The sequence below is a fragment of the Triticum dicoccoides genome, chromosome 4A (genome assembly GCF_002162155.2).
Source record: "Triticum dicoccoides isolate Atlit2015 ecotype Zavitan chromosome 4A, WEW_v2.0, whole genome shotgun sequence".
Lineage (NCBI taxonomy): Eukaryota > Viridiplantae > Streptophyta > Magnoliopsida > Poales > Poaceae > Triticum > Triticum dicoccoides.
Genome location: NC_041386.1, coordinates 235,621,121 through 235,642,805, shown reverse-complemented (window position 1 = coordinate 235,642,805; position 21,685 = coordinate 235,621,121).

The following is a 21,685-nucleotide window of genomic DNA, read 5'->3' as shown; positions in this document are numbered from 1 at the left end:
GGGCGCGCTTAGCAGATCTAGAGATAAACCTGCTGAGAGTAGCCACGCAACCGGCAAGCCTTCGTACATCCTTGACGCACTTTGGTGCTTCGATCTGCTCAATGGCCTTGATCTTGTCGGGATTGGCTTCAATTCCCCGCTGAGACACGAAGAACCCGAGAAGCTTGCCGGGTGGGACTCCAAACACGCACTTCTCGGGGTTAAGCTTGAGGTTGATCCTGCGTAGATTTGCAAATGTCTCGTCTAAATCTTGAATCAGGGTTGCCCTGTTCTTGCTTTTGACAACTATGTCATCCATGTAGGCTTCCACATTTCTGTGCATCTGCGGCTCAAAAGCGTGGTGGACTGCCCTTGCGAATGTTGAACCAGCATTCTTCAAACCGAAAGGCATCCGTACGAAGCAGTACGTGCCACACGGGGTGATAAATGCGGTTTTCTCTTCATCCTCTTCTGCCATGAAGATCTGATGGTATCCTGAGTATGCATCAAGAAATGAAAGCAAATCACATCCGGCTGTGGAGTCAACAATCTGGTCAATGCGCGGCAAGGGAAATGGGTCTTTGGGAGAAGCTTTATTAACATCAGTGAAGTCAATACAAAGCCTCCATTTCCCGTTAGCCTTGCGCACTACAACAGGATTGGCCAACCATGTGGGATGGAGCACTCCTATGACAAGGCCTGCTGCTTCCAACTTCTTGATTTCTTCTGCGATGAATTCTGGGCACTCCACTACCTGTTTCCTGACTTTCTGCTTGACGGGCCGCGCATGAGGACAGACGGCAAGGTGGTGCTCAATTACTTTCCTGGGAACACCGGGGATATCAGACGGTTGCCACGCAAACACGTCGACATTCGCCCGCAGGAAAGCAACGAGCGCGCTTTCCTATTTGGGGTCAAGAGTGGCGCTGATGGTGAAGGTACCACCAGCGCCGTCCTCCTTGGCGGACACCTTCTTGGTCTCAGGTGGAGCTGTCATTGCCTTCTTACACTTGCCGGTTGAGCTCGATGGTGCGTCCTCGACGGTAGCGCAGCACTCCGAGGAGGTGCGCTTGCCGGAGTGGGCATCAAAGTTCTTGTCGGACTTGATCTTCTTCTTCCCCCCGGGGGCTTCAGCGGCGAGTGTCTTGCGTTCTGCTGCGGCTGCTGCTTCCCGGTAGATCTTGTCGGCACAGATAAGAGCATCCTTCTTGTCGCCAGGGATAGAGATGACACTTATCGGGCCTGGCATTTTCAGTATGTTGTACGCATAGTGAGAGGCTGCCATGAACTTGGCGAGTGCCGGACGGCCAAGGATTCCATTGTAAGGTAATGGAAAGTCAGCAACATCAAATGTGACCCTCTCAGTCCTGAAGTTCAGCTCGCTGCCAAATGTTACCGGCAACATGATCTTCCCCTTCGGCTTGCTTCTTCCCGGGTTGATTCCTTGAAATGTACCGGTCTCTTCGAGCTCGCTGTCAGGGATCTGGAGTTTCTGGAGCACCGCGGAGGAGATTAGGTTCAAGCGGGCCCCGCTGTCAACTAGCATCTTAGTGACCTTGAGGTTGCGGATTGTTGGTGAAACCAACATCGGCAAGCACCCGACCGCAGTTATGCGATCAGGGTGGTCCTCAATATCAAAGATGATAGGCGTGCTGGACCATTTCAGAGGCTTGCGTGACTCGACGGGTGGTTCTGCTGCATTAACTTCCCGCACCCATTGCTTGAGCTGACGGTGCGAGGTACGTAGAGAAGCACCACCGTCAACGCACAGGACCTCTGTGGCTTTCTGGAACTCCTGTTCATCAGTCTCATCATCATCCATGTCTTCATCGTCGTCGTCATCTTCATCCTTGTCGCGGCCGCGAGGAGGTCTGTCTCCTTGCCGCTGCTTGGCCTTGCCGCGGCGTCCTCCTCGGCCGGGACGTTTCTTGCTGGATCCCCCAGCACCTTCCTGGGCCTTCTCCTTGTCGCACCGCTCGTATTCAGCTTTCTGTTGCTCAACAAGCTGCTCGACTTTCTTGCAGTTCTGGAGATCATGGCCCTTGGTGCGATGGATCTTGCAATACTGCTTGTTGGTGCCGTCCTGCTTGTCGGCGACCGCCACCTCCGCAGCAACCTCCTTGCCGGAGTCACCAGCTTTGGTTTTGTTGGCGCCACCACCGTTGCCGGACTGCTCAACAACTAGCACCTCTTTGTCTTTCCTTTTCCTGTTGTTCTGCCGCCGGTTTTTCCTTGCCGGGGCAGCATCTTCACTGTCAGATCCTCCCGCTCCTACATTCTCTCCGGGGAGTTTCCTCCCTTCCTCAGCACGTGCACACTTGTCGGCCAGTGCATATAACTCACTGACGTCCCTGATTTTGCACATCGCCATTTCCTCCCGCATCCTGCGGTTTCGCACGTTCTGATGGAACGCGCTGATCACCGCGGCAGGGTGGACGTCTGGGATGTTGCGCTGCACACTGCTGAATCTCTGAATGTACTTGCGCAGGGGCTCTCCTTCTTTCTGGGCGAGCAGATGAAGATCACTCTCCTGGCCATGAGGCTTGTGTTCGCCTGTGAAAGCGCCGACAAACTGATGGCACAGATCAGCCCAAGAGGATATGGAGTTGTCCGGCAAGTGCATGAGCCAGGACCTGACGTTGGGCTTGAGTACCAGCGGGAAGTAGTTGGCAAGGATCTTGTCATCCCGTCCCCCAGCAGCCTGCACCGCAATGGTGTAAATGTTGAGGAACTCCGACGGATGCGTCTTGCCGTCGTACTTCTCCGGTACGTCTGGCTTGAAGTTCTTCGTGCTGGGCCACTGGACTTGCCGCAGCTCACGAGTGAACGCAGGGCAACCTACCGCGTACGGCAGATCGCCTAGTTCCCCTGGCGCATGCATGTCAATAGAGGGCCCAGCATGCTTGTCGGATTGACGTCGCACTTCTCTTTGGCGCTCGATGCGAGTTCGAGCGTCTTCTTGTTGTCGATCATGAAGAACTTGGCGCTGATCGCGACGAGCTCGTGGATCCGAAGATGCAGTGGAGTCGCTGTCGAGGTGGATCCGATGAGTCGGCGATCTTGGCCTTCGGGGTGGTGATTGCATGGTAGTTGCACCTCCACCCATTTCGTCGCCACCGGCTCGCGCCCGGCAACCCTGCCGCGGCGGCGACGCGCTCGGCCGCCGTGGAGTGTCGCCGTTGGCGTAGCCGATGAGACTCTGAATGGTGGCCCTCCATTCGTCGATCTTGTCCGACGTCGGAGGGTAATCTAGGAGCAGTTGAGCTCGCGCCAAAGCTTCTGCTGGAGTGGTGGGTGGCAGTGGCGGACGGCGCAAGGAGCGGGACGTGCTCGGACTTCTAACTATGTTAGAAGGAGCGGTATCCCGTCCAGGCGACCGTGCCCCGCTCGTGCCAGCACGCTGGCGTGCATGCTGGTCTTGAGCGCCCCGAGATCCACCAGCTTGGTCTTGGCCTATCATGCTTATGGCACTGCAAGTGCCATGACGCTGTTGGTCTTGCGCCTCCTGAGAGTGGCGTGGAACATGTACAGTCGCCGAGGTTTGTGCAGCCTTGTTCTTGGACCTGGCAGCATCATGAGCTTCCTCGTCGATGTCCATTCTTCCGCTGGCGTCCATTCCACCACCCGTTTGCTCCAACGGTGGCGGAAGTGTCGTGGAAGGAGTGGCTGCCGCCGAAGTCTTCTTCTTCGGTGGCATGTTGATGAAGGGAACGAAGATCTAGCTCGTGTGAACGCCGGATCAGGTTCACACAATCTCGACGCCCCCTACCTGGCGCGCCAAAGATGTCGGGGAAACTGATCCACGAACACCTATGGGGCCGGCGGACTGGGCCCCTTTCGGTTCGGTGGGGGGCGGAGATCGCACGAAGAGCAGATCGAGGCGACGCACACGAGCAGTTTACCCAGCTTCGGAGCTCTCCGGAGAGATAACACTCCTACTGCTGCTTGTCTGGTTGTATTATGTTCTTGCCCTAGAGAGCGTAGTGTTTCCTGGCTCCCGAATGAATCGAACCTCGGAACCCCTTCTACGTTGCGCATGGGCCTCCTTTTATACGCTAAAGGGGTCACCGACAGGTGGCAACGCAGAGAAGGGTACAAATGTAAAAAGTGAGGTGGTTGGTATAGTTACTTGTACAGTGCACCCTACCTAACCCTGACGGCAGGGGACAAGGGCATTAAATGCCCGTATGGGTCGCTCAAACAGTGCAGAAAAGGACCGTTAGCGGCGCCACCGTTCGCCACAATGGCGATCTTGTCAGCTTCGCATGCCACTGCGCACCGCTGGCTGCACAGCCTCCCGCCACGCGCGCCTGGAGAGGCCCCCAGAGCGACACGTTGGCGGATGTGCTGGAGCATGGGCACAGAGTGGCCGCCTGCCGCGGCAAGCACCTTGCCGTTGCCGCTATCTTGTCGAGTCCGGAAGCTTGTCGCTCACCGGGCTTCGAGGTACCTTGGTTGGTCTTCCCGGCAAGCTCCTCTTGCCGGGGCCTTGTTGCCTTGCCGGAGCGTGTGGCGCGTCGCGGCAAGTTCCTTGAAGTGCCTTGGTTGGCCTTCCCGGCAAGCTCCTCTTGCCGGGGCCTTGTCTCCTGAGCTTAAATACTTTGTTCTTGAATGGCTCCAAGGGAACCACGGAGGGTCCTGGCGTTCGCCCGGCAAGCCTTGCCGCGGGGTGCTGCAACTGCCCGTGCACAAGTTCGGGGTACTAGGGTACCCCTGTTCTAGTACACCGACACGGGGGCAGCCTTTAAATAGCACTGCCCCGAGCCGCCCCAGCCCTGCCTCGATCCGCGCACACCGCCGGAGCCACCGCCGCCGCCGTCGACGATCCCGCCGCCCGAGGTTCGTCGCGCCTCATTTTCCGTGCCGAAAAATAGAGAAAAAAAATTCGGCGTTCGTCATTTTTCTTTTTTCTCGGATTAAATCCGTGATTTTTCTCGTCGCAATTCCTGATCCGATTTTCGTTTTAGTTTAACCTTTTGCTCGTTTATCGGAATCAGGTGATTCAAGCGCCTAGGGATTCGCCTCGAAACCCTCTATCCATTTAACCAACTTAAACAAGTTTTTGCTACTGTAAAATTTTCCCTAGATCAAGATTAGTAGAACAAAGTTGTTTTCTTTCGCCGTTTGTCTTTCGTTGCTTCGTTCGATTTGATTCTTTTTGCCAACCGGAGTTCTTAAGTCGAACCTTCTGGTTAGATCTCTTATTTGAGTTTTACCTGTGCATTAGATAAGTACTTATTGGATGCTTGTTTGTTTGTCTGTGATAGAATACCCGGAGTGCGCCGCCTGTTTCTTTGAATCGTTAGGTTTCGCGGATCATCAGCAAGGCAAGTAACACTTTGATCATACCTTTTCTACTACCCAGTTTTATTGCATTAGATCAATCCTCACACATTGCATGATTAGGATCTAATTAAATTGTGGGATGGGAAGTAGATGAGGTAGTACCTATTACCTGTTTATTATCAAACCTTTGGGAGTTACTTCTACGTTTGCTTATTACGCCATGCTATGCTAGTAGACGTGGATTGGGTGAGTGAAATCCATGACAGATGTGAGATTGTTAATTAATGGTTTATCTAAGGTGGCAACTTAAACACACATCTGGGTGGATTGAGGCACCTGGGTATTCCAGGACTTGCCTGTTTTCTTTTGGACCGCCACCCAGGCTCAAAGGGATCATGAGAATATTCATACTAGAAACTTCCGTGTGCAGCCACAAGCTATTATGGGCTCTAGCATAGTTGACTAAGTCATGCGAACTCTTATAGTGGTAGACTAGCAGATGTAGGGGATGTAGGTGGTACGGTCTACCCATCGTAAGGTGCTAGCGCTTCTGAAAGACTATGTCTCGGTCATCCGTCTTCTCAAACACCATGTAGTGCGAGAAACCAAACGGAGGCGATCGAGTCTTGTGGGGGAAAAGTGCGCAAACCTCTGCAGAGTGTAATAAACTAATCATGGTTAGCCGTGTCCCCGGTTATGGACATCTTGAGTATCTAGTACTTGGATTTTCATGTGAATCTCAACATGTTACTCTAAATTAATTTTGATGGGTTTTGTTTAATGATGATTTTTAATTGGGATTGAGAATGCTGTCAACCATTCTCAATGTTTAACAACCACCATGATCGTAATTAAATTTTATTCCTTTGAAGTAGGGGAAAATTGGCTTTACGCAAAACTGTAACCATAGAGCTTTCCACCAGCCAAATATGCATATAGTATAGCTGTTTCATTCCATTACTCTCTATGTGTTACCTTGCCAGCATATTCCATGTGCTGACCCGTTTCGGGCTGCAACGTTAATGTTGCAGACTTTTTAGACGACGATTAAGGAGTTTTTAGGTCGTGGTCCTATACTCAGTGATGCCGTTGGAGTTGATGGACTCACTTATCTTCCAAGCCTTCCGCTGTTATTGTTATTAGATGGCCTTAAGCCATACTTATTGTAATAAGTTCTCTTTTGAGACACTCGATGTAATAAATGTGTGATTGCTACTCTGTTATAAATCCTCTGAGTACTGTGTGGTGTCAGCATTACTGATCCAGGGATGACACCAGAGCACAGAGATCAGACTATTTGAGGTCTGGTCGCTACATTCTCTATGGTTCATAAGCTCCGATATGTAACATCCTCTAGAGTTCAATTTTTTTTCTCTAAGCCAAGGGATGTTGCAACGTAATCTTTAATTATATTTTGGAGATTGCTCAAATTAATACCAAGTTGTTTGGAATTAATTTAGCACATGTCAGGTGAAAAATATTTTCCGTAATATCCCGAGTCGATTTATTCGGTCGTAGTATTTCATTTAAGTTTTTCTTGCTTATTTTTGTTACTTTGATTTCTTGGATTTTTTGAAGACCTTTAAGTTGTCCTTGTTTCTGTTCCTCTTGTGGCAATCCTAGTAAAAGAAATCAATATTATATGATATTATATTTATTTTCTTTTCTTCTCTCTCCTTTATTTCTCTTTCTTTTTATTGGTCCTTGAACCAATACGTGCATCCTAGCCTAGCCATTGTTGGCCTATTGCACGTACGCACCAAAAATTGGTGACCCACATTCACGTATGCACTGGGTCATCTCTTCTCTATATTTGTTTTTATTGTTCTTTTCTCTAACTGTCCAGTCACTAAAGAAACTTGGCCCATGGCCCAGCCAGCAGGCCAGCGGTCCAGCCGAGCGAGTGAGCGGACGGCTCGGCTCTCCTCCTTCCTCCCGTACGCACGTGCACGTACATGTACAAGAAGAAACGCAATGGCTGCTGCGTCTTCTTTTCCCTTCAAATCCCATTAATCCCTTCACCGTTTCCATTCGTCATCAACACAAGAATTACTCCCCACTCAACGACGAGTCCGTTCAGTCTAATGGTTCCACTCATGATGCGCTTAATCTCATGCAAGTAACCGACGAAGTTATTGGCCCAACAATGGCATTCACCTCGTGATCTCCCTCATCCGGCTACCATTCGGCAGACCCTTCGCGTCACGACGTGCGCTAGGAGCACCTCTATAAAAGCCCCATCATCACATCCTCCAATTCCTTTCCAATCACTCGTAATCCACCCCGCAATACAGCCCCATATCTACTGTTCTTCGACTACCGTCGCCTAAGGTGAGAATCCTAGTACAATTCCTCCCACCAACAGAAACCCCTTGCCAAAGCATACCTCCTAGACATCATTTCCCAGTCGTTGGCAATCATTGCCCGTGTGCACAATGGAGTTGTGCCGCTGCTCTATTCGGGACTGACGTCGACGTCACCCGTCGATCGTCCGTTATGTCCATCCATGTCCCGGTGCCTTCTCGTCACTAGGAGCATCACTCACCACCATCTCTTCATCACCGGAGTTTGGACGACGACGACGATGCGCACCGGCGCTCGCTCGCTCAACACAACCGGTTCCATCTCCAACGACTACTCGGTGACCCAAAACCAATGCTAAACCCATAGTCTGTTTCGATGACGCTAGGAGCAAGTTAATTGTTTTATTTCAATAGATGTTTAATTGTGTTATTTTTTATTAAGTGTGTATGATGTTTTATATAAGGAATCATGCAAAATTGTTTATGTCTTATTGTCATGTCCGTAGCATGCCTAGGGTTTGTCCTAATATTGTTGAGTGATTCTAGGATATATTAGAATTGGTCATAGAATTTCTAGAACTAGTTTTACAATTATTATTTTTGATGTATGTTAGTGAAGTGCGATAATTTTTATTTGTTCATAGACATAGTATATGCATGCGTACTTTCTAAATAATATTGTCATGCGTAGCAATATTTATGTTCCAGTTTAGTTTCGGAAGATTGTAGAATTATTGCTTAAATTATTTTGATTGAGTCTAGGTGGTGTTGTGAGTTATATCATGTTCATGATTTTTGTTACAAGAGTTGATCATGCTATGACTAGATTATTATTGATCCATTTGCTTCATATGTATCTAGATTATTTTAATTATATGCTACATGATTTGAGTCTATTATGTTTTAGCATTTCTTTAAGATCATGCTATTGTTTGATGTTTTGTAACTTAACGAGTTTGTTTAGGAAGTAGCTTGGTTGACATTTAAGATGCTTGTTGTTAAATTCTATAGTTGATGTTTTAACCATTATAAATATTTAGATTTTATCTAAATATTGATTTGTTGGACAATTTGTATTGCTATGCTATATTGAGTTGTGCCGTTCAAATGCATATGATAGATATTGTTTTATTTTTATGTCATGTCAGTCATTATTTTGTCTTCTCTTTATAAATAGTCTGAAGTTTTTGTATTGGGCATTAATAAAGTCCAGTTAGCGTCTTGCTATTTAGAACGTTAGACATGGTGTCTGAGTTTTGCTTAGTCACCCAACCAGTCCATTCAATCCCTCTACTCATCATCAATCGATCTACCTCTTTCGAAATCTCCATATCCATCCACATCTTTCTACCAATCTTTCCTATGTTGTTATTTCATTTGGATGTTATTTGGATTTTATTGCTTGTTATTTATTGTGCTTCACCGTTACTACGAGTAGGAGGCGACGGTACGGGAGAGGAGCACTACGAGGAAGAAGGAAACGGGGGACTCGACAACGAAGGCATGACTCCTTCTTTGATCATACTTATCCTATGGTTTACAAAATTGCATTGAGTTTTATTGTTACTATGTGCATGCTATTTTAATTCTCGTAGCAAGCGTGTCGATTGACACATTACCCTGATCCGCTTGGCGCCTATTTACTTGACACTTGAGTAGAAATATATAATTCCGGTAGAGTAGAAATGCTTAGCCATGCTTATCACCTTGTAGGTGCCTTGTTGAATGACCTCCGAGTCATTAACAATTGAAACTTAATGCTGAGCTAGGCCAGTTGGCCCTTGTTGACCCTCTCTATCCTCTTCTACTCTGGGTGAAACTTACCATCTGAATACTGGTGCAGGCGACAGCTGAATCAAGGATTGAAGGAGCGATTGGCTGCCCTTCACAAGTTGAAGGGGGCAATCAATCGTCCGTGCCGCATAAGGCCTAATAAGTCTTGGATTTGAAGATTGTGATAACAGTACAGCCACATGCTATATGGGCACTGGCTTGGTCAAGTAAGCTAGTCAGCCTTAGGTGTCGATGTCGCCGTATCACAGATGGGATAGCTGCCTTGCGAGGAGTATCCTTGGCATAGATGGGGGGACCGGTTTGAGGATGTACTCTTAGTTCCGTGCGCCATACCCGGTGGGCATGTCACATCTTTGGGGGATCTAGTCCAAAGACCTTGTCACAACCCCCCTGCCGGTACACTAAATGGAGTATTATACCAGCGGCCACTGGTGGCAACAAGTCGGGATTGTGTCGTGTGGGTAAAGTGTACGACCTTTGTAGAGTGTCAAACTATTCGAATAGCCGTGTCCACGGTCATGGACAACACATAAATCTTTCTTGATGTACAGGACCTGTCTTGCTTATTCCCTCTTTGCCCCTATTCTTGAAACCTATGAAAGACGTGAGTTGATCGAGGATCCTCACTTGATGAAAGTTATTCTCGAGATAAAATATGTTTTCATCTAAAACTGCTTTTATACAACTACTCTATTTGTCAAACAAAATTGGCTTTATGCAAATGAGCCATACATCCTTCCTTTGAAGCCACATGTAGCTATTAGGTCCTTCCCCATGGGAGGCATGTTGAGTACGTAATGTACTCATGGCAATACTTTTGTTGAACAACAGAGATCTATGAAGACGAGGGCGTTGACTACGACTATTATGATGATCCTGAGGAGTGAGGACACGTTGACTACATCGACTACTTGTGGCTGAGATGGAGTCGCTATGTATTTATATATTCCGCTATGTTTCTGGTTGTAATAAATGTCATGAGACATTTCACTATGTATGCCTTGTGGCAAGAGTTATTAAACTTATACTTATTTTATTGTTCTGCAGTGATACCATTTTCGTTGTGTTGTCAAGTTGATCCTGGATTGACAAATATACACATGAGGGTCTGGAAATAATTTCCGGGTTCTCACACGATACTAGCCATAGATTCATCAAAATAAGCAAACAACACGCGAAAAACAGAATCTGTCAAAAACAGAACAGTCTGTAGTAATCTGTAAGTTTCGAGTACTTTTGTAACCCCAAAAATTCTAATATAAATTTCTGGCCGTGAGGAATTTATCTATTAATCATCTTCAAAAAGAATCAACTTAATCGCACTCTCCAGTAAAAAATGACAGCAAATCTCGTGAGCGCTAAAGTTTATGTTTTTTACAGCAAGATCGCAAAGACTTTCCCCAAGTCTTCCCAAAGGTTCTACTTGGCACAAACACTAATTAAAAGCATAAAACCACATATGAACAGAGGCTAGATGAATTATTTATTACTAAACAGAACCAAAAAGCAAGAAACAAAAATAAAATTGGGTTGCCTCCCAACAAGCACTATCGTTTAACGCCCCTAGCTAGGCATAAAAGCAAGAATAGATCTAGGTATTATCATCTTTAGTACGCAATTCTTCAATAGAACACTTATAACCCTTGGGAGTTTCCTTTTTATTAATTATGAAACTCCTAGGCAAGAAATCAAGAAATTCATTTGTAACCAAAGGCTCTTTAATGATATTGAAGAAGTTAGGGTGAACACTTATAGATTTGAGATCCGCAATTTCCTTACTAGAGGTTTCACCCTTATTTTTAGGAACATACTCCCTCCGTTCCTTTATATAAGGTGTATTTGATTTTTGAAAAAATTCCACAATGTAAGGTGCATTTATTTTAAATCCTCATAATTCCCCTTTTATCCCTCCAGAAAGAGGAAAGTATCTCTCTCCTGATTTTCTGTATCTCTCCTTGTATCAAAAGAAGGAAACTATCTCTCCCTCGATTGCATGTATTTCTTACTTTCCTAGACTCATTGATTTACTTGCAACTAACCAACAAATTTGCCAAGGGTACTTTTATCCTAACACCTCTACAATTGTGTGCCTTGGTCACTGTGCCTAAAATAATACACCTTACATAAAGGAATGGAGGGACTACATAAATTTGGCAACCTTGGTAGTAGTAAGATTTGGAGTATTTTTAACGTATGAAAAGGCAAATCCTAAATTAGTAATAATATCCTCAAGTTTACCAATTCTTTTGGAATCTAGACCTATTCTTTCGTTAACTATAGGTTCTTTTTCTTTAAAAAAATTCATAGTATCTCCTACCTAAGATCCACATTGAGCGATTTGGTTGTGGATCTTTTTATCCAAATTTTCAATCAACTCCACAGAGGCAACTTTATTATTGATAATTTCAAGCCTTTGCATCACATGTTCCAAAGTTAAAATAGTTCCATTAACCAAGAGAAGTGGTGGGCCAAACAAATCTATCATAGCATCATAAGAATCAAAAGTATGGCTACCCAAGAAATTCCCTCCGGTAATGGTATTAAGAATACATCTATTCCAAGGGGTGATGCCTACATAAAAATTGCGAAGAAGAACGGAAGTGGATAGCTTCCTAGAGTATCTATTCTGAGCATTGCAATTTCTATACCAAGCATCTTTTAAATTTTCTCACTCCCTTTGTTTAAATTGAGAACTTCATGCTCGGGAGTACTAACAATGATAGGAGAATTAGCCATAACGACACACGGCAACACAAGAAGCAATCGAAAAAGAGGCGAACAAAAAGAGAGGGGGCGGAAAGAGAGGGCGAATAAAATGGCAAGGGTGAAGTGGGAGAGAGGAAAACGAGAGGAAAATGGCAAATAATGTAATGCGAGGGATAAGAGTTTGTGATGGGTACTTCGTATGCTTGACTTGTGGTAGATCTCCCCGGCAACGATGCCAGAAATCCTTCTTGCTACCTCTTGAGCACTGCGTTGGTTTTCTCTTGAAGAGGATAGGGTGATGAAACAAAGTAGCGTATGTATTTCCGCCAGTTTCTGAGAACCAAGGTATCAATCCAGTAGGAGACTACATGGAAGTCCCTTGTACCTACACAAACAAATAAGAACCTCACAACCAAGGTGATAAAGGGGTTGTCAATCCCTTTACAGTCATTTACGAGAGTGAGATCTGATAGAGATAATAATAATAAGATAAATATTTTTGGTATTTTTATGATATAGATTGAAAGTAAATATTGCAAAATAAAATAGATGGGAAACTTATATGATAAAAGATAGACCCGGGGGCCAGAGGTTTCACTAGTGGCTTCTCTCAAGATAGCATAAGTATTACGATGGGTGAACAAATTACTGTCGAGCAATTGATAGAAAAGTGCGTAATTATGAGAATATCTAGGCATGATCATGTATATAGGCATCACGTCCATGACAAGTAGACCGAAACAATTCCGCACCCACTACTATTACTACACACATCGACCGCTATCCAGCATGCATCTAGAGTATTAAGTTCGTAAGAACAGAGTAATGCATTAGGCAAGATGACATGATGCAGAGGGATAAACTCAAGCAAAATGATATAAACCCCATCTTTTTATCCTCGATGGCCACAATACAATACGTGCCTTGCTGCCCCTGTTGTCACTGGGAAAGGACACCGCAAGATTGAACCCAAAACTAAGCACTTCTCCCATTGCAATAAAGATCAATCTAGTAGGCCAAACCAAACTGATAATTCGAAGAGACTTGCAAAGATAACCAATCATACATCAAAGATTTGAGAGAAGAATCAAATATTGTTCATAGATAAACATGATCATAAACCCACAATTCATCGGATCTCGAAAAACACACCGCAAAAAAGAGTTACATCAAATAGATGTCCAAGAAGATCGAGAAGAACATTGTATTGAGATCCAAAGAGAGAGAAGAAGACATCAGATAATAACTATGGACCCGAAGGTCTGAGGTAAACTACTCACACATCATCAGAGGGGCCATGGAGTTGATGTAGATGCCCTCCGTGATTGATTCCCCCTCAGACAGAACTCCGGAAAAGGCCCCAAGATGGGATCTCTTGGGTACAGAAGGTTGCGGCGGTGGAAATAGGGTTTCGTGGCGCTCCTGGATGTTTTCGGGGTATATGAATATATATATAGGAGGAAGAAGTAGGTCGATGGAGCCACAAGGGGCCCACGAGGGTGGGGGCGCGCCCAGGGGGCAGGCGCGCCTCCCTGCCTCGTGGCCTCCTCGATGGTTGCTTGACGTCCACTCCAAGTTCCCTAGATCACGTTTGTTCCAAAAATAACTCTCCGAAGGTTTTATTCCGTTTGGATTCCGTTTGATATTCCTTTTCTACGAAACATTGAAATAGGCAAAAAACATAAATTTGCACTGGGCCTTGGGTTAGTAGGTTAGTTCCAAAAATAATATAAAAGTGTATAAATAATCCCATTAACATCCAAAACAGATAATATAATAGCATGGAATAATCAAAAATTATAGATACGTTGGAGATGTATTAGAGGGTTAGCAAAGGATTAGCTCATTTGAGATAGAGCTTTGCTCATCCATCCGGTTCTACTCCATCGAGAGAGACCGTACCTCTATGGAGAAGATCCACCTTGGATTTAAGACCCCTTCATGGGATGACCCCTCGGGACCTCCTCACGGAGATGAACTAGTTACCATATGTATCGTCCCTTGTTGACTTTGGATCGTGTATCTCTTTGTGTTTTGAGAATCTAGCACATGTGTGATTGTTTCTTGTTTATTCGAGTGTATCCTCTCATTCCCCTCGTGAATTCCCTCATGTTCTTCATGTTCTTCGTAGGATCCCCTGCATTTCGTGAAAGATTAGGCATCTAGGGTTCTACCCTACATCATCTTGGATTAGAGCAAGGTTGATCACGAATTTGGAGCCCCTACCCCTCTTTTTCTAGCCTTGTTTTGTTCTGTTCTTCCCTAATTTCGAAAATCCCCACCAAAAATAGCCCCAGTTTTTTTTGTGATTTGTTGATATGATGAGTTTTGTTGATTTTGATCCTTGGATTTGCTTGGTTTCAAGTGGTTCTAGCATCTCCCCAAATATCCCCATCTTTCATCCACGAAATTTGCCCAATTTTGACCCCAAAATCCCCAAATTCCGCCCAAAATCGCGTCCCGGAGCTCAAATCCCGCGTTGACTGAGGGAGTCCTGGATTAAGGGGTCCTCGGGTGGCCGACCTATTGGACATCGGCCGGACTGATGGGCCGTGAAGATACAAGACAGAAGACTCTCTCCCGTGTCCGGATGGGACTCTCCTTGGCGTGGATGGAAAGCTTGGCGTTCGGTATTAAGATTCCTTTCTCTATAACCGACTTTGTCCAACCCTAGTCCCCTCCAGTGCCTATATAAACTGGAGGGTTTAATCCATAGTGGCAATCATAATCATACAGGCTAGACTTCTAGGGTTTTAGCCATTACGATCTCGTGGTAGATCAACTCTTTTAACCCCCATACTCATCAATACTAATCAAGCAGGACGTAGGGTATTACCTCCATCAAGTGGGGCCAAACCTAGGTTAAACTTCGTGTCCCTTGTCTCCTGTTACCATCAACCTTAGACACACAGTTCGGGACCCCCTACCCGAGATCCGCCGGTTTTGACACCGACATTGACCCAGAACCACCGGACGTCCGACCTTTACCGGATGACCGGAACCCTAACCCGAGCTGAAACATCGGATTTTTGAGCTCTTCCGGACGACTGACGACCGGACATCTCACGTTCTTCGGACGTCCGACCCCTGTAAAAACTAACTTCGGCTGATTTTTGTTTCGGCCATAACTAATCATCTGAACTCCGATTTTGACATTCTTTAGCTCGTTTTGAAGCTATTGACATCCCCCTTCCCACATAAACACTACCTCCATCATTTGAAACCATCAAATTTTTGGAACTTTGCATATTTTCCTAGGGCCTCCACCTCATCATCTGCATTACCACCACCGACTTCCGAAACCTAACCCATTTTGTTCACCATAACATTAGTGGTTGTTTGAGTTGTGATTTGAATCTCCTAAGGTGTTTAGGATACTTATGAACGGTTGCTTCTTCATAAACCACCACCACCACTACCGCGTAACCTTGCTCACCATACAATTATGACACACCAACTTAACCCAATTTTCTTTGAGTTGTGAGTTGTGTCTTCTAAGGTGTTTCGGCTACTTAGGGACGGTGACTTTCAACTTAGACTCACATAACCCAATAACCCTACACTTCCGCATTTCCAACTCACATAACCCATCATTGAATTCCGAAATCCCAATGAGCTTTCGCAACACCACCACCGCATCCCGCTACCACCATTTGACATTTTCGTTTGAGATTTTGAGTTCGCGGTTTTTCCGTTTCCTAAGGTGTTTCGACTAATTAGGAACGGTTCTACATCAAGAACACCGCCACTCATCATCACAATGGACGGTAACCTTGACGACATCATTGTACATTCTCCTTGCAATTGCATCGTTAACCCCTAGCCCATTTTGCGTCACTTGCCTACCGAGACTAGACATTTGAGTATGGCCGGCAACATTACTTGTGCAAATTAGTGATCATTGATCTACACCTTCCATATAATATTGGTATCATCTTGGTATGACATCATCTCTTGTGTCTCAATATTGTTCCTGCATATACACAATTGCTATCTTGGTTTGTGCATTTCGCATTGTGGCTATACAAAAAAAGAAAAAAAAAGCTTTTAAGCAAAGAAAAAGAGAAACAAAAGCGTTTGTAAGCAATAGCCATAGCATCATACCACATTTCATATAAGATTGTCATATCCAATCATCTTGGATCATACCACCGGAACATCATACATAGCATACTTGGGATAGAAAGTTGATACATTTTTCATATCATAGGTTGTGAAACACGAGTGTTTTCCGTGGATTCCACATTTTGTGCTCATTCCTTGGTTGCATGAACCCATTTATCTATCCGTGTGTGTTATTCCGTGTGCCACATTTTGCTATTGGTTTACTTGTTTCACTTGCGAATTTGTGAATCTTTTTCAACATTATTGACTCTTGCTAATATTTTGCATCAAATTTTTGTGCCACTATCCTGACCAAGCTAGTCCATAACCCTTACTTGTGTAGGTGTGAGAATTGACAAGATTCGGTACCAATTGTGCTATTTCCTTGTTACATTATTGAGTGATCATTGATCCATCTTCAACATTGGTTAAAGTACATTTGGTATAGTTCTTATATTTCTCCCACTCACATTTGATTGAGTCTTGTGATGGATAGGCAAGGCATTTCATCTCCGGTCTTCGACAACGACGGCGCGAACAACTAAATCACCAAAGCGTACATCTTTGATCTACAACAACAAATGCAAGGCGCACAATCAAGATTGCGAGAGCGCATCGAGAACCTCTCCATTGACATTCATCACTCTGAAGCAAGGAAAAGGGACTACATCGACGACAAGCTTTCCGCACAAATGGAGGAGAAAGATGCAAGGATGGAGGAGATTCAGACCTTGTTGATCAACCGTTCTTCCCCTTCATCATCCTCAAGGTGGCGACGTTCAAGTCACAAGTCTTCGGAGCGCAAACATTACACAAGTGCAAGTCATCCACGTCCACATATCCATGGCGACCACCATCATGTTCTTGATCCACATAATCATGAAGGGCAAGTCACCTCCAAGCATCATGCGCACGATGACGACGAACGACATCTACTACGAGCTCAAGTGCGACAACAACACCATCATCATGAAGCTGCTCCACAAGCGCAAACCTACAAGTCCCAACAAGCTCTACTTCATGCCAAGGCCAACCTTCATGAGCAAAAGAGAAGACCGCGAGACAAGCACCACCAAGACAAAGCTACGGCTACCACCACCACTTCGACATCTTCACCAAGTGCTATCAAGCCATCTTTTCCTTTGGACGTATAGCATCTTCGCCTACTTCCCGTGAGTTTGCCTACATCGACATATTCAACAATGAGGCGACCACCTACAACTAACGGCGACACTTCCATCTTTGGAAGCCCCCCAAGGAAGATGGCCGAGCATGGGAAATTCCCTTCAGTCATGGAGACGAGCTTCGAGGTGCCATGATGAGGACATGACTACCTTGGATACGACCAAAAATATTGCATACATGTATATTTGTGAGGTGATTTCTAATGCAAACTATGCAATAATTTATTTATGTCATCCAGAACAAAGATACTTCACAAACTTTTGTTTCATGTTTAATTGCAGGTGTATGGGACATTTGTACAATCCACATATGAAGATAGGGGAAAGAGAGAAGTTTAGGTGCTGTTCAAAAAGCCTTCTCACATCACTCTTCGGCCAACAGAAGATAGAGTCCAAGTCTCTCACGTTCTAGATACAGATTCGGACTGCACAGACATACCTGACTCAAAACGCCAATAACTCTTTCATACGGATTCCTAATTGGGTGTTCTTTTTTGTTGGTCTTTCCAACCCAATTGGATTCACCTTAAAATTCGTCTGGAGCGTTGAGTTATCGATGAAACAATCTGATGCTGCAGCATAATCCGAGTCAAACTACAAGTACAAAGGTGTTGGATCACCTCCCCTTGGGCCCATGAGCCTTGTACGACCGCTGCCTTGGGACGTCTTACCACCTCCTTGGCCGCCACCCCTTGCTCCTATATAAGTAGATCCATCTAGTAGCTTTTTCCTTGGGATTTGATTAGTTAAAAGTTAGCCATTGCAACTTCGTGTACTTCGTTTGTGTGCAACTACTAGGCCAAGACCGCCTACGGATCCCAACCTTTATCAATACTTCATATACATTTGCAATATACAGATTGCTTTATCATATTCTTGCTTGTTCTTCGATTGCTTGCAGGAATAGACCTTCGTGGTCAGGTTGATCATGCTCCGGCGTGGTCAATAAACTCTCGGAGATGGTTTAGCGATTGCTAAGGCGCAACATCGTGCACATTTGTAGTTGGATCGTCAAAGTCATCTCCACCAAATCGATAGTTATCATCTCATCAAAAGATCGGGATCCTTGCCTCTATCAGTGGTATCAGTTTTCAGGTTGCTCGGTGAGAATTTTCTGTTTTCCCTAGATTAGATTTATTTTCTTACCTATTCTCCAAGAAAAAAACACAAAAAGTTAGATCTATTCATCCTTTGTCCAAGCTAGTCTGAGCCTTTGCAATTTTCTTTTCATTGTTTGCATTATTGAATTATCGGTTGGGTCTTAGTGTCTAGTTCGTTTGGAGTTTCGAGTTCTGTTCACATTAGTCACACCGTTGCTGCATCATTATCCCTTCTGCTATCCACTAACCATCCAGCAATTTCCACCACGTGCTACCCACCGTTCATTGTCATAATCATAGTTTAGATTCTTCACATCTTCGTTTGATTCAATCTCCATGTTATCTAGCTTTGTTTTGGAAAGAGGAAGAGAGAAAAAAAAAGACAGAGACAAAATGTAAAAAAAGAAGCCAGAGAAAAAAAGAGAGAAATAAAAAGGAAAAAAGTGTGAGGAAAAAAAGACAGAAGAAAAAAAATTCGGATCTATCTTGACTCAATCTCGTACTTGAATTTGGATTGGAATCTGTTTTGTGCACTGTTCAGTAAAATAGGCATAACTTCCTCATACGAACTCCATTTTTGATCCGCGAGTACTCAAATAAAAGCTAGCGACGAGACGCATCTAAATAGTTGCAGAAGTTAGTTCAATATTTGGCACCTCAAAATAGGCTTCTAAATAGGTCTTTTTGCCCTCTGAAGTTCGCGAACACAGCTTATTCTAGTTTTTCAGGCCAGTTTTAGAATTTTTTGACTCCTCATATCAACTCAGAATTGAGTGATTCTTTTTACATTTTAAAGCTTGAGTAAGTTCCATTATTGGGATTTTTTTTAGAAAATTGGGACAAACTTTTCCATAGAAAAGTTGGAGAGAAAGTTGTTGACATATCCTGCTTGGCTGTTTTTCACATCATTATCTTTACTGCTATTGTGATCTTCACTTATATCTTGCTATCCAGAGCTACTTCATATCCTTTATTGAAATAGTTGTGCTATGCCATGACCTCATTAGTGTTCTAGGCTCGCGTCTCTAGTCCGGTCTAGCCTACGACCAGCACAGTACCATGGTTGAGCGTTTATTCAACATTGCATCTCCGAATTGGTTATTGCTAATCTTTTGCTACCATATATTTAAGCCTTCCAAGCTCCACATATTTCTACACTGTGTATACATATGTTCCCCTGGTAATCGCTTTACTCAATCTTCGGAGTCATTTGACACCGTTGGTTGTTGGTCACCACCTGCTGCATGGTAAGAACTTGTAAGATATTGATATTTGCTATATTGTGAGCATTTTACCACCACATCCTAGTAGTTCATTGGAACATTATTCTCGACTTTTGTTTCTTGTTTTCTACTAACTATGGAAGGTTTCAGAGTTGTTAGTTTTTGGGCTTCATCGATCGTGGGAGATTTCCCATCACCTAAGAAAATACAACAACCGTCACAAGGGCAACAACAACATCATAATGCACATAATCAGGTTAATGTTTACATGCCACCATTTACTAGTCATATTAGGCCTGATTTATATATTGAATGGGAGTACGAAATAAATGCTATATTTGCTTCCCATAATTTTGATGAGCGTGGAAAATTTCAAGCTGCGGTTAGTACTTTCAGTAGCTTTGCTTTAGTTTGGTGGAGTGAATATTGTCGGTTAAACCCTGATTTTATACCTACTACTTGGGATGATTTAAAACTTATCATGAGAGATAGATTCGTTGATGTTTATTATACTCATGGCATGATTAAAAAATTAAAACATTTAAAACAAGGCATTGAAACGGTAACAAAATACTATGATGATTAACAAACTATATTGTTGCACTCATTTTTAGAAGAAAGTGAAGGAGATTTTATGGATAGATTTTGGGGAGGATTAAACCGTCATATTCAAGAGAAGGTAATTCATGAAGAGTGTTATCCTATGGACCATTTATTTTGTCTTGCTTGCAAAGCAGAACAGGAAATAAAACGACATGTTGCCCACAAGGAGAAAAAGCGCACGATGCACATTACAACTATTGATACATATGTTTCTTCAACTACTAGGCGTACTATGACGACCATATCCGTTGTTGTGACTACATCATCTACACAATGTGACACATCACCACCGAGAGTGCCTACATCATCTGAGTTGATCATAAGAGGTAATGACAAAGGCATAGATTTTCCACTATAACATGAGAATGATGCATGCCTAGTTAACTTGAATACATCATGTGTTGAGTCACCTGTTGATTTGAGCACACCACCTACTTTAGAGAATCGTGTTACTGTCACGAATCCGTCATGTGATCAAACAACTGAAATACCAACAATTTTGAGTGCACCTATTGAATTAACTATTGATGCAAAAGAACCAATGTTTAATCATTTTGATATGACCTCTAATCTTGGTGATGATTCTGTGACCAATGACTTGTTGCATGTTTGCTTATGTAAGCATGCTGTAGCATGCAAATTTGGTGCAAGTGAGGTTTACTCACCAATGTTGGGATGGTTTAATGATGAACATTGTCAACCTTTTGAAATGAATAAGAGCTTCACTTATGTAAGCAAACTGAGTTGCAATATTTTCATGCCTTCTACTTCTTGTGATAATATTTTGGCTCCATATTTTATGAACTATGAAAGTTACTCATGTATACATGTGTCATATGTGGAAAAACCTAGGGAAGTAAAAATGGATGACATATACATATACAACATGTACACCTTGTCTCTTTTGTTAGGCACATTTCAGATTAAGCAACGCTGCGGACTGATTTGTTTTCAAGAAGGGGAGGATGATGAGGACATGACTACCTTGGATACGACAAAAAATATTGCATACATGTATATTTATGAGGTGATTTGTAATGCAAACTATGCAATGATTTATTTATGTCATCCAGAACAAAGATACTTCACAAACTTTTGTTTCATGTTTAATTGCAGGTGTATGGGACGTTTGTACAATCCACATATGAAGATAAGGGAAAGAGAGAAGTTTAGGTGTTGTTCAAAAAGTCTTCTCATGTCACTTCTGGGCCACGAGAAGATAGATTCCAAGTCTGTCACGTTCTGGATTCAGATTCGGACTACACAGACATACTTGACTCAAAACGCCAATAACTCTTTCATACGTACTCCGCATTGGGTGATTCTTTTTTTTGTTGGAAAGTAGATTTCGTGCTCTTTCCAACCCAATTGGATTCACCTTCAAATTCATCTGGAGCGTTGAG